At 47.4% G+C, this 12,536-nt stretch overlaps 1 long non-coding RNA gene across 2 annotated transcripts in view; it reads left to right on the top strand.

Annotated features, from left to right (window-relative positions):
* LOC115851230 (uncharacterized) overlaps nucleotides 1–12,536 on the top strand; it is a 153,066-nt gene that overhangs the window by 111,461 nt on the left and 29,069 nt on the right. The window contains exons 7-8 of one of the 2 annotated variants that reach the window (XR_011376691.1): nucleotides 297–11,008; nucleotides 11,975–12,175. This is a non-coding gene — a long non-coding RNA (uncharacterized lncRNA). Of the gene's footprint in view, nucleotides 1–296; nucleotides 12,176–12,536 lie in introns of both variants that reach the window. The other variant, XR_011376690.1, reaches the window with a different exon arrangement.

Here is a 12,536-nt window from a genome sequence, read left to right as displayed (position 1 = left end):
AGTTCCTGCAAAGCAGACTTAAAAAGAGCCAATATGGTCAGTTGGAATTCTTGCTGCACTTATGTAAATAATCAGGCCAGTTTATTGAAACTAGACTTAATTTGTAAATAAATTAGTCTTATATGTTGTCTTTGATAGCAAGGGGATGACTGTAGACAGAAAACAATGTTTCAGTAGAAACAATAATATACAGCTGGGGATATTAGACTCTAGTTCTGTTAATTGTGTTTGAGGTTTTGTTTCTGACCTGTAAAGCAGACCAGATCCTAAATTCTCCCTGTTTCCTCTAACCTCAGGCCTCAGCTCTCCAAACTAATGTTTCCAGTTTTTCTCCCACCCTCTGACTTGGAATCATTGAGAACTAAACCCGCCTTTTTCCTGAAGCCATGCAAGCTGAAGTTGGACACTTTGATATAAGCTTAGAGAAGTCACAGCAGTTCACGTTGCCGCAGCAGCTTCATGCTTGTTGCTGTGTGGCCACTCAGAAAGACCACCAGAGACATTCAAGCTGCAAGCAGGGAAAAGATGTCAGGTTGCCACTGCCTGCCCTCACTCCCTCTGGAGATGCTTCGAACCCCACATCTAGAAGCCTTACCTGGCTGCTTTCAGGACTCAGAAACCGGGATTATAGTCTGCTCCAATCACTAACCATTGGTTTTCCTTTGTTTCCGTAGAAACACCTTTTATTAAAAACCTGATGCAAGTATGTGCGCCATGTAGGCCTAACTTGGGGAAGCCACCTGCATCGCCGCTTCCTGAAATGAGACACAGCCTCTACTTGAACTGACCTACTCTCTGGACTAAGAGAGGGTTCAATGAGATAAAGACAACCCAGCAACTCAGGACAGGTTCAAACCTTCTTACACCAGGTGGCCAAGACAATGAAGTAGTCCACAGTGGCACCCAAATCTTTGACCAGGTTCCTCGGGCCCCCAAGGTCACTGACTTAGTTTTATTGCAGGACACTTCAAATTTGGGACCGTGGATACAGACGAGATTTCAGACTGCTGTCTGTGTGTTTATTATAGGATTTGGGACTAGAATCCTATTTAGATATGTGCTTTCTGAGTTACAATGCACCCTACCCCTGACTTAGCACATCAGCTACGGAGGCAGTTACATTCTCACCACCCTCACCTTTGACTCTGATGGCTTGGCATCACAGGCTGGGTGGTAGGGTGAGCCCTAACAGGTGGGGTTTTTCCTTTTTGTAACGCAAATGCATAACTTAAGCTTTGATTGCCCAGGCCCCCACTTCAGATAGGGCATCAGCTTCAAGGAAGGCTACCTGGGAAAAGCACATTGCTATTAGCCACGCCAGATACAGAGCCAGGCCACCTTCCCCACTGAGGTGGCTTTGTTTGGAAGATCTTATTTAATTGCAGCGACTGACCATTGGGGCACTTGTTTTATTTTCTCTTTCTGCACTTTAAATTCCTGCTTTCATGTTTTAAATTCACCAGTAAAGAGTGAGCCTAGGAAAACCCCAGGCCCCCACGCCAAGCCCCAGTAAAAGTAGGACCCCAGGCCTGTGCTCACAGTATCCTTCTCTCCCTCCCTCCCTCCCTCCCTCCCTCCCTCCCTCTCTCTCTCTCTCCACCTCTCTGTCTCTCTATCCCCCTGACCTCGCAGTGTGGCACCAGGTGTGCTGTGTAATTTCCAGGTCCTGTAAGTAATAAACCTTTAGTTTTTCAAGTTTCCCAATAGTTAGTGCTGAGGGGTGTCTTGCCATCATAATGAGAACCACAAGGGCCGGTTCAGCCACAGTGCTGGTTATTGACAGGCTGGGGCCAGCACACAACAGCTATTAAGATTCCTTTTTGGTATTTGAATGATCAAATGACTAATGTTATGTGGCCTATGTCGTGGGTTTGCACAACGTTTGGCACAAAGCAAGAATGTGATTGTGGTCCACCCAAGCCTCGCTGCAGAGGGGTGGTCTAAACAAATTCTGGAATAAACAGTTTCTGCTCTTTTTGACATTCTGTTTAAGGGCATTCTTTTCAGATGTGGGAGTGCATTCTGTGTCGTTAGCAGAACTGACTTTGTATTTCAGACTTTGGGAGGAAGGTGCCTGGGTGTTTTCATAGTAAAGGTTACTATTATTAGTTTTGCAAATGGTTGACTGATAAACAGAGAAAAGGATGAAATTTGTGGGATATGCTAACACCTACAGATGCATCCGTCTGGAAGGAAGGGTTGAAGTGGGGTACGGACAACTCAACATTTGAAAAGATAGCTTTTTCACATGTCTAGCAGGAATCTTCGTGCTGATACTATTAGACTGAACCATATTAAATTACCAATATTTGACTGTCTTTACCCTACAAAATGGCAGCTCCATACGGCTCAACCAAATATGTTTTTCTAAAGAGGGAGCAGTAATACACAGATCCAGACCCATGGACAACGCCTGCCTTTCTGCCACCCTTGCTTTCCTCTCTGACTTCTTTCTTTCCACTTTCTGATAAAAACTTTATTTAGTGCCAGCTTTGTTTCAGGCTTTAATTTTAGGAATAATGTATTTGATTGGTTTCTTCTGTATGTTCCCAACTTAACTTTAATTTTACTTCTATTGACAACTTCATGGTACTCTGACACACTGCCGGCACAAGAGCTGGCTCATGAAGGTACAGGGTATCGGGAGAGCCAATGAAGATTCTGGTTTTGGTCTGGGACACGTCTCCAGTGATGGCGCTCCTGCTTTGCCATTTAGGTTTTGAGTCAGTTGCGGTGTGAGACCTCAAGTTACGAAACTATGTATGTCACATTCACTGACCACACTCCGTTAAATCTGCCCTTTCCTCTGCAGTCCTTTATTTGAGTTTTTCAACAGAGGACTAAAAAAAATGAATGGAAGCAATTTAATTCCTATGTTTCCCTGGCAAAGATAAGAACATAAAGATTCCAGGAGAAGAACTGAATGGTAACAAAGCTAATGTCAATATTGAAGAGAAATGTACAGTTTGGCTCGGAACAAGTGCTTGTCTGTAAGTTTGGAATTAATGGCAAGAAAAGTGAGGTTGCGTGGAAAAGATGGGCACTTACGTGAATGCTTCAAGGAAGAGTGGGGACAGACGAGGAGGAGCAGTGGGGCAGTTGGTGATGGAGCAGAGACGTGTATCCAGGCGCAGGTGTTGGGCACTCAGATGTGACCCTGAGGCAGCTCGCCCGAGGAGGGGAGACCATCCTACCCCTCCTCTGCCTCCTCTTTTTTTTGCCAGCGTGTGAAGTTGCGTCAATAGCAGATGTATATTCTCCATACAAATACTTTCAACCCCCGAGTCTTAGAAAACGGGGCATCCTAACTCTCCACGTGCAGGGTCCAGGGCACGTGGACACAACCTCCTGGCATTTCTGTCCTGGCAGCATGGCTCCACTCGCCAGCGTCTGGAGGCAGGTGTTTCATTGCACCGCTGTCGCTAGATTACCACTCTCATCATCAGAGTGACCAGCTCTTCTCTACTTCTGCTAACGTTTTAAGGAAGTACGTTGGTCAGGGGCGCCCACGCTGACCAGCCACATGGCCTGGGTGCCTTCAGGCTGTGGGCCACTGTGGGCAAGCCTGGGATGTGAACTCGGGCTGCGACCCTGGGGCCGTTAATGGCTGTCACGTGTCATTGGAATCGCAGTAGCAGCTGTTTATAGAGAGATGCTCCCAGTTGAATCACTATGTACTAAATTTGTAGTTACCCATCTGGATAACAGAACAAGCTATTGGCAGGAAGAAGAGGAAAATTACACAAATTTAACAGGGCAAAGTACGCATGCCGCATATACTTTTCGCTCTGAAATGCAAGATTCAGTAAAGATGATTTCCACGTTTGGAGCTTGGCCTCCGGTGGGTTTAGCATCACCCTCCTCTGATGTGGTTCTTGTTGGTAGCACTCTGCTCCCCAGTCTCGGACTTTTCAGTGTTTCTCTCTGGGTGGCTCCGTCAAGTCCCCATCATGCTGTAGCATCTTCCTGGAAATGTCTCCTTTTTGACCAAGACTCAAGCTGCTGCTGCCCTTTGTCTGCTCTCCTGCTGCAGCCTTTCCTTTATATAATGATCTTCCGACGTCCAACAGTCTCCTATTATCCAGAAAGGACCCTGCTTTTGTAATTTACAAATATTTACTAGCCACCAAGAAAACGCCAAACTTTCCACTAAAGAACTGAAACTTTGCCTTTGGACCCGGAGAGCCACACACATGATGGTAGGACAGAAGTACCCGGGCACGTCAAATCACATTCTATCCTCAATGAATAAGCCCTGGGTGACTGAAATACATCACAGATGGATGAGAAAATATGAAAACAAAAATACCTTCCTAAGTGAAACCATACTGATTTACCTTCTGTGAAATAAGTGAAGTAGGATGTTTCTTTCAAGGATATGGAATGAATCCATGCAGTTTGCTATAGTTGTTTTAAAGTAAACTATATTTTAAAAATTTTGCGGGGGGGATAACTAAGTTGACCATTTTTCTTTCTGAATGGATAACAAATATTTTGCTCTTCAAAAGAGGAGAATTAATTAGGAAAATCAATAAGCAAGCCATAGAACGGGAGAGAATATTTACAGTGCATATATCAGACCAAAAGCTTGTGTCTCAATAATATAAAGAACTACTATAATTTATCATAAAAGACAAACAACCAAAAATGGGCAGAATAGTTGAATAGGCACCTCACAAAAGAAGATACGTGAATGGCAATATGAAAGGGAAAATTGCTCAATATCACTAATCATTAGGGAAATGCAAATTAAAACCACAATGAGATACTTCAATACACATTAGAATGTCAATAACTTAAAAAGATTGACAATACAGCGTTGTCAAGGATTTGATCCTAACTCTCAAATATGGCCAACAGAGTGTAAAATGGAATAGTCTGGGAAAATGTTTGGCACTTTTTCAAAAAGTTAAACATGCATCTTCCCTGTGTCCCAGAAATTCCACTCTCAGATATTCATCTAAGAGAGAGAACATACAGGTCCACAAAACACCTCATGTGAGCATGGTCATCGAAGCTTTGTTCGTAGTATCAAGAACAAGAACAAGCCCTGAGGTCCGTCACCAGGAAAGCGGAGGCGCTGTGGTGTGTGTATACAGGGGATACTTCTCACCGATACAGGCGTACGCTTCTGATACGCGTAGTAACGTTAATGGATCTCACCTATTATGCTGAGTGAAAGAAGCCAGACGGAAAAGAGTACACAGTCTATGACAGACATTACATGAAGTTCCAGAAGAATTCAAAAAAAACTATGACAAGAGAAATCAGACGGCATCAGGGGCCTGTCTGGGTAGGGACAGAGGCACCTTCTGGGGTCGTGGACACCTTCTGTCACCCGTGTGGGTTCCTTGAGTGAATGCATTTGGAAAAGAGAATGTGCTTCTATATGTAATGACGTCTCAATAAAATGTTTCCTAAAAGAAAAACAGACACAGATGTGTGTGCATATTTCCAGTAATGGTTGGGGAATGTGACCAAACAACAATTTTAGTGGTAAAACTGGATCTAACTTCTGCAATATTTCATCCATTTGCTTATTTAACAGCTCGCATCCTGCACCCGCTGTGCTCCAGACCCTGTTCCGGGACTTGGGAGACCACGGTGCAGTGGGGACGTACAGTTCTGGAGCTGGCAGCCAGCCTGAGGACGGGCTTCCTGAAGGGGGCTGGGCTCCCCGCCTCCATCTCAGTGGGAGACTTTGATGGCATCCGGGCTGCTCACCTCAGACAGCTGGGCTCATTCCTCCAGAGCAACGACCATGACTCTGTCCTAGGGGTCTTCATGATGATGTTTTTAACTACCCTGCAGCCTACCATTCAAAAACCAGAGCTCTAATTCCATCAGGTGTAAGTGCAAAAAATAGATTTTGATGAGTGAGCATTCCGGAAAAGAGGTAAGAGAAGTAAATGTAATAAGTAAAAATTATGCAAAGGGGAAATTCAAAATGTTGAGTAATTTTCTACCCCAAATATTCCGACACCATTTTAAGCTTCTTAACTCTGGGGCTAGTGCTGCCTTCCTCTCTCTGTTGCTCAAATATCACTGCAGTTGGCTGTGTGCACACGGGCCTTCCTGCTACATCTCCTGTCCTTTAGTTTAGTTTGTTTACAGAATTGTTCTGGACGGACACGTGGGTGCACCTCTTTCTTCTCCACCCCAGGAACGCCTTTCTAGGTTGGAAGGCCCACACTTCTGTTCACGTTTTCTGAGCCCTTGCTCTCTTGTCTTTACATGAAAACTTGCTTGCGTCCCTGTCCTGTCCTTTCTAACGTCTTCAGTCCTTGATGCTAAAGGGCCGACCGAACAACATTCAGGCAAGAGTCAGTGGGGCTGGGTCCCAGGAGCACAGCGCTCACACAGGCCCTTCAGAACCACAGGCCTGCACGGCGTTGCTGGCGCAGGGGTCAGCATGGCCCGAAGGCCTTTTGTTTCCACGTTGCCTAAATGTTCATCTTCTCCCCACGTGTGATGGTGTGTCTGCTGTGCTGCACCAGAGGAAATCACCACTTCATGCATGTTTTTCTTTTGCCTCAACAGATTCAAATGTTATGAGGTTTGTCAGGAATTCCCTTGAGTTTGTACCAAATCTTTGTATCTCTTTTCCTTCATATTAGACAAACATGTTTGACATAAACTATTTCAAGGACTGCAAATAGAGGAGAGCTCTGAATGGATGGCTTTTACTTTATGGAGAGTTAATAAATCTCAGAAAATAATAATCTGGGCAGGATGCAATGAAGCTGAATAGTTAATCTGCATAGAATCAAGTATGTGATATGGAGCCCACGTTCCACGTGGCAGAGTCCCAGTTCCAGACAATCACCGCCCAGACTGCCAAGAAACCAGGACTTGGGGAAACTATGTCAGCCTTTGAAACGATATGAGCTGTAGGCGGATTATTGACTAATCATAGAACAGGTGGCTCATTTAAAAATTCTTCTTATTTCAAGCGAGTGATAATTTTTGTATTGGTTGTGAATCTTAAGGGCATAGAAAGGTGGAAGAAATATTGGAAAGGGAGTTAGTGCTGGCACAAGAGTTTGCTGTGATAACACTGCAGAACGATCCGCATACCTGCTGGCTCCGTGCTCCTGGGCAGTTGAGAGTCAGGCGGAGGTCCCTTCACCTGGGGCGCACAGCCACCTGGAATGGCTCTTCCTGGGTCAGAGGGCAAAAGTGCAAGGTGTCCAGCAAACTCTGCCCTTTGTGGCCTTGGCCAGCATCACGTCTCTCCATATTCCAAGGTATATCACAGGACCATGGCCAATTCACCTCTCCCTGTGGAGGCTCAGTGGAACTCCAGGACTGGGGGCTGGGGGCACAGTTCTCCAGGGCACAGGAGAGCTGTCTGAGGCCTACGCGCAGCTGGGTGTGAAGGCGTGTGGCTTGGATGAGACAATATTTGTGCACAAACCGCTTTTCTCTGTGATCCTCACGTGTGTCCGTGTGACAGTAAGGAGCCACAGCAGCAGTGCAGCCACAGCACAGCGACCCTGTTCCCTTCCCAGATGGCAGTGATACGGAACAGGAGAAATACTTGTCCAACTACTGCTACTAATATTAGAGGAAGGAATGATTCCGTTGATTCCTGATGACCCTCTGCTCGGTTATGGATCCCCAGCTGTCCTTGCTGTACCTGGAGTTGGGCTCGGTTCCATGCTGAGGTTTCTCTCCCCTACTGCAGTAGCTCAGGTAAAATCTGTCCTGTCATTCCAACAAACGTGCAGCACATTTTATATATATATGGCATCCAACTGATGTGTTCGAAGATCACGTATGTGCTGGTGGCGTAGACATCGATTCTTTTCTTCATTTCCTTAATGCCTGCTGGATATTCCCATCTGTCACCCCACACGCAATCCAAACGGACATCCTAATCTGGACTCATTATCTGTCATCCCCAGCCGGCCTCTCTCTGGGTTCCATTCTGTCAGTAGCCCCATCACCCATCCATTCACCAAGCTGGAGACCTCAGAGCCCCCTTGGGCACCTCTGTGCTGGGCCTCACCTCCACCCCGAACATTTCTCAGTAAACAAAATTATTTTAAGAGATTAGTTACAAGATTATCAAAGTGAATTTAAGAAGCTAGAAACGAGCTCATCCATTGAGTGGCCACAGCAAAACGCCTCCCACAATTGCAGAAGTTACCATGTTTGGGCCCAGCAAGGCAAAGGGGATAGAGGAGATGCCTCTTCTGTGCTATTGAGAGGCATCTATCCGCTGACACAGAGACAAGACCAATCCAGAAGACTGTTAAGTCAAAAAGCCCTTATTGCAGAAGGATGATTCTGTGTATAGACATTAGTAATTGTTAAAAACCCCTGTAGAATCCCTGAAGAGAAATTCGTGGAAGAAAATAATTTGTCCTGAAGGCGGTACCATAACAAGCATCTGGATGAATATCAAAAGCAGTGTTTGAAACAAATGAGGTCGATGGAAACCCCACCTGCGTCTGTCTGTCTACCATTCCTGTGGGTGCAGTAAGAGGAGATGGAAGGCTCTGAACCAAGAGTTCACTCTGGAAACCCAAGGTTCAAGGAGTGCACAGTTTTAATCACATAAAGAGAGAAGCTCTTTATGTTAAAAATATTCCTGTAGCTCTAATTTCCACACTACACGTGTTATCTAAATGATGAATTAGTAAAATCCAAGCCATCGCTGTCCATCCAGTTTTATCTTTATGAGAGGAAATGTAATCTGAAGACCACTCGAATTTCTAAGCTGCCTGACTGCTTAAGGAAGTTTAACCAAATGTTTATAAGAAAAAGAACGAATTAGGAAAAAAAAAAAAACGTGACATTTTGTGAGCTATTCTTACTTTGAAGATTTGTTTATGATAGTAGTGTCTTATAAAAATTGTTCACTTAATTGACGTATGTGAGGTCCAAAGTGTAAACAATTGAAATATATTAACATGTAGTGAAAAAGTCCACAAATGTAAAGCAAAAGTCCAGCTTTGGAAAAGTAATGTTAAAGATGGCTTTGCAGTCATGTGTGGTTGGTGTTATAATTTGAAGCCAAAAGAACAAAATTAGTAGAGAAACATCTGTATATTCTTGTGGAAGAGTTTCTTTATTTTGAAATAGTTGAATTTAAAAGTTCTGCTGAATTAGAAATCCTTTTGCATCATCAAAACAAATCTCAACTACGTCAGTCAGTGAGAGAAAAGCAAGTTAGATTCATAAATGATCACACATTTTAAGTCTATTTTAATGAGATCAATTTTTCCAATTTTGTTTAATGGCAAGACAGGACATTCAGTCAATTAGAGGACGAAGTGATACCTTGTCTGCTCATGAGTACAAAGACTTGTTTTTTAAGCAATGGTGATTATCAGAATGATTCGGCAAAAATTCTGAGTCAGATTCCTGTAGCCAATTTGTTTACAAAGCCTGATATAAAAGAGTGATATTTGCAAGCACATGCTAAAGTTTTCATTTAAAGTTTGAAACTATTGTTGTTGGAAGTGTTCCAGCTCAGCATTTAAGGATCTCTCTAATGTTTGATGTTTCACTTTTCCCTCAAGGTCATATAATATAAAGAAAGGAGGAGTGCGTTTTCGCTTGCCTCGCCCACGTAGGTGCTCCTGCGTCCCCCGGTTCACCCTGGGCGCCAGCCAGCCAGGCGTTTCTGTGTTGTGGCCGTGTGGAAACTTGGGAGGCCCAGGGCACGCGCAAAAGCAGACCTGCCTTGTGGCCTCCCTGCCGCCTTCGCAGCACATCCGTCCCTCCTGGCCGGGATCGCAACCACCATCCTTGAACAGTCGCCCCGTTCCCATAGCGCTCCCCGCACATGAGAGTCCCCAGCTTCAGAGCTCAGCCCAAGTGTACGCTCCGCTTGCCCTCCCCGTCCTGGGACCCCAGCCGCCCCCCTCAGCTCTGTCCTCCCGCAGCCCACGAACTCCTTGAAGCAAAGGCTGGATGTCACGACTCTGCATCTCCAGCTGCTACGCAGGGCGGATGCCTGCAGTTCGGTTCTGTTTGCTGAGCCGGGTGGGCCGGTGCCCGGCGCTCCACACAGCCCCACCACGCATGTGGGAGAGGCCAGCTCTCTGGTCTTCCGGCTCCATGTTTTTTCTCTAAGTGACAGAGCCTGCTTTTAAATAAAGCACACCTCACTGGGAGGCCCCATATATGAAAACAGATTTGGGGGGCAGTTCAGGTAGCAGAGGGAGTGGGGACCCCAACACTGCCACATTCTCCCTCCCACCTGACCCAACACGCGAGGACTCAGGGGCTCATGAGTCCAGGGAAATTAAGCTTCCCATTTGCCCAGCCCAGCTCAGGGGTTCAGCTGTCACGGCTACCGCTGGACTGCACGGGGCCCGGGGGCCGTGAGCGTCCACAGCCCCACCTCCGGCTGCAGCCGGGAGGCTCCGGGCCAGAGCTCCGCTGGGTGGGGAGGACGGCGCAGCAAGGCGGGTGCTGGTGCTGGCGTGGAGCCGTGCTCTGCACCACCCGCCTCACCCCTGCAGTTCCAGTTTCAGCTGGGGCGGAGGGAAAGTTCCACGGCGACGACTAATCTCGTCTTTAAATTTCCATCTGTAGTAACAACAACAGTGCCTAACCCTATATAGTGCTGCTGGGTGACAGGCACCATCTAAGACATGCCTCTGTCCACATATTACCTCAGCCAGGCCTCCCGCCTATTCTCGACCCCACGTTATAGCCACGGACACTGAGCCCAAGGCAGGTGCTTGTGGCCTGAGAGCTGGAAGTGGAGCCAGGGCAGCCCGGACCTAGGGTGCAGGCTTGTAGTCACGACGCAAAGTGGAGAGCCCAGAAAGGTCTCCAATGAGCATTGATGAGGGATTTCACGGCAGCAGAAGGGAGCCGTGGGCTCACTACAGTCACGTTTGAGGTTTTCCATTCACTCAGGATTGAGGCAAAACCAGAAACATTCAAAAACGTGAGAAGCAGGCCCCAAAGCTATGGTCTGCATGTGACCCCTGCTCTTCTGACGGTGATGTGGTGTTTTTAATCAGCCCAGCTCCAGCCCATCATGGTAAGCTTGCGTTGTCTGCATTTGAAGGTGCTGATGATTACAAGCCCATGCCTCCCTGTGCGCCCAGCCCTCTCCTAGGCCCTGACTTAACCCCCTGCCTGAGCCTATGGGGGGAGCAGAGAACTAGGGGAGCCCTGGGGGCGGGTAACAGCCTCTGCTGCATGCAAGGGGCCTCTGGCCCTTGTTGGTCACCGACTCTCCCAGAGGAGAGGGGAGCAGAAGACAAGGTGAGGCAGGATGGGCCTGTGCTGCTGGCTGGTGGCCCCAATCCAAGACCAAGAGCAGCGCTGGAGTCTCACCCGGAAAGCGTCCGCCCTCCATGGCCGTCCACAGCCATGCAGGTCCTTTTCCTAGATTTCACCTCCCACAAGGTCTGGTTGCCTCAAAGATTCAAAGTCTAAACCACCACAGACCAAGGGCCTGCCCTCCCCCAAGGACAAGCTGCTCCACTGGGAGGGCGCTGACCTCGGCCCGGGATTCCGAGATGCGGCTGGAACACGGGCAGCCCTGCAGGCTCGGGCAGCATCACTGCACCGGGCGGCCAACGTGATGCCCAGAAACGCTTCTCCAGTTTCGCAGGAAGCCCAGTCACATCTGGGGGCCCCTGATGCCGTCCACCGACACCTGTGCTGCGAATGCCCTGAGCCACAAACATGGGCTCCTGGAGGACAGCGGGTTATGAAATCTCACTGCAGAGCGTTCGTCCAGAGGAACCCATCCTTAAATGACCTGTGAACTGGGCAGTGACGGGTGGGCGGAGAGCACGTAACAGACGCGTGTAGACATGGTTTTCTATTCCAGCGATGATGGCAGTTATACCTGAGTCTAAGTTATTAGCCTCAGGAGAGCATATTGTGAGGACACAGAAAGGCGTCCTGTGAAACCTATGACTACAGACCTGACTGACACAGTTGAGGGGTGGCAAAGGCTCAGGTGAAATATCGTGTCTTTGTTTCGTTTTAGCAGAAATGTCCCAACCACGTGTGGAAAAACACATACGTGGAAGGCCTACCTGGTGGGTGTGCAGCCGACTCCTTCAAAGACATTCTGCTTCCGAGCTGGTGTTTGAATGTGCATTTCAGGGGGCCACCTAGGATGTGACAACAACAGCCTCTCCCTGACCCAGAAACACCACCCCAGCTGATCATGGAGCCCACAGTTCTACCAGTAAGTCTCATTTCTACTTCTCTGAGTGATTTTATAATAATTATTGTAGACAGGGACAGCTTCATGGCAGAAGTCAGCTGGGAGGCTAGTTTGAAAGTTATCAGTCAGGTGTCTCCCGTGCTGTGTGGAGCTATTTCCTAACCCCGTTCCTGCGGTGGCTGCACGCATCCGTAGGCACTGTCCTCCAGGCATCCGTTCTTTCCGTGGGTCTTTAGTAAACCCCTATCAGGCCCCAGAGGATGGGGATGCAGGAAGGAACACGAAAGCCTTGGAACCACTCTTGCAGGGCTGTATTCTTCCAGTTGTCGCATCTCCAAAACGCTGGTCCACATTTGACTCCCTCTTCCTCTCACACCACACA

This window comes from Globicephala melas, chromosome 14, assembly GCF_963455315.2.
Source record: "Globicephala melas chromosome 14, mGloMel1.2, whole genome shotgun sequence".
NCBI classification, from domain to species: domain Eukaryota; kingdom Metazoa; phylum Chordata; class Mammalia; order Artiodactyla; family Delphinidae; genus Globicephala; species Globicephala melas.
This window is presented reverse-complemented; position numbering and strand designations above follow the sequence as displayed.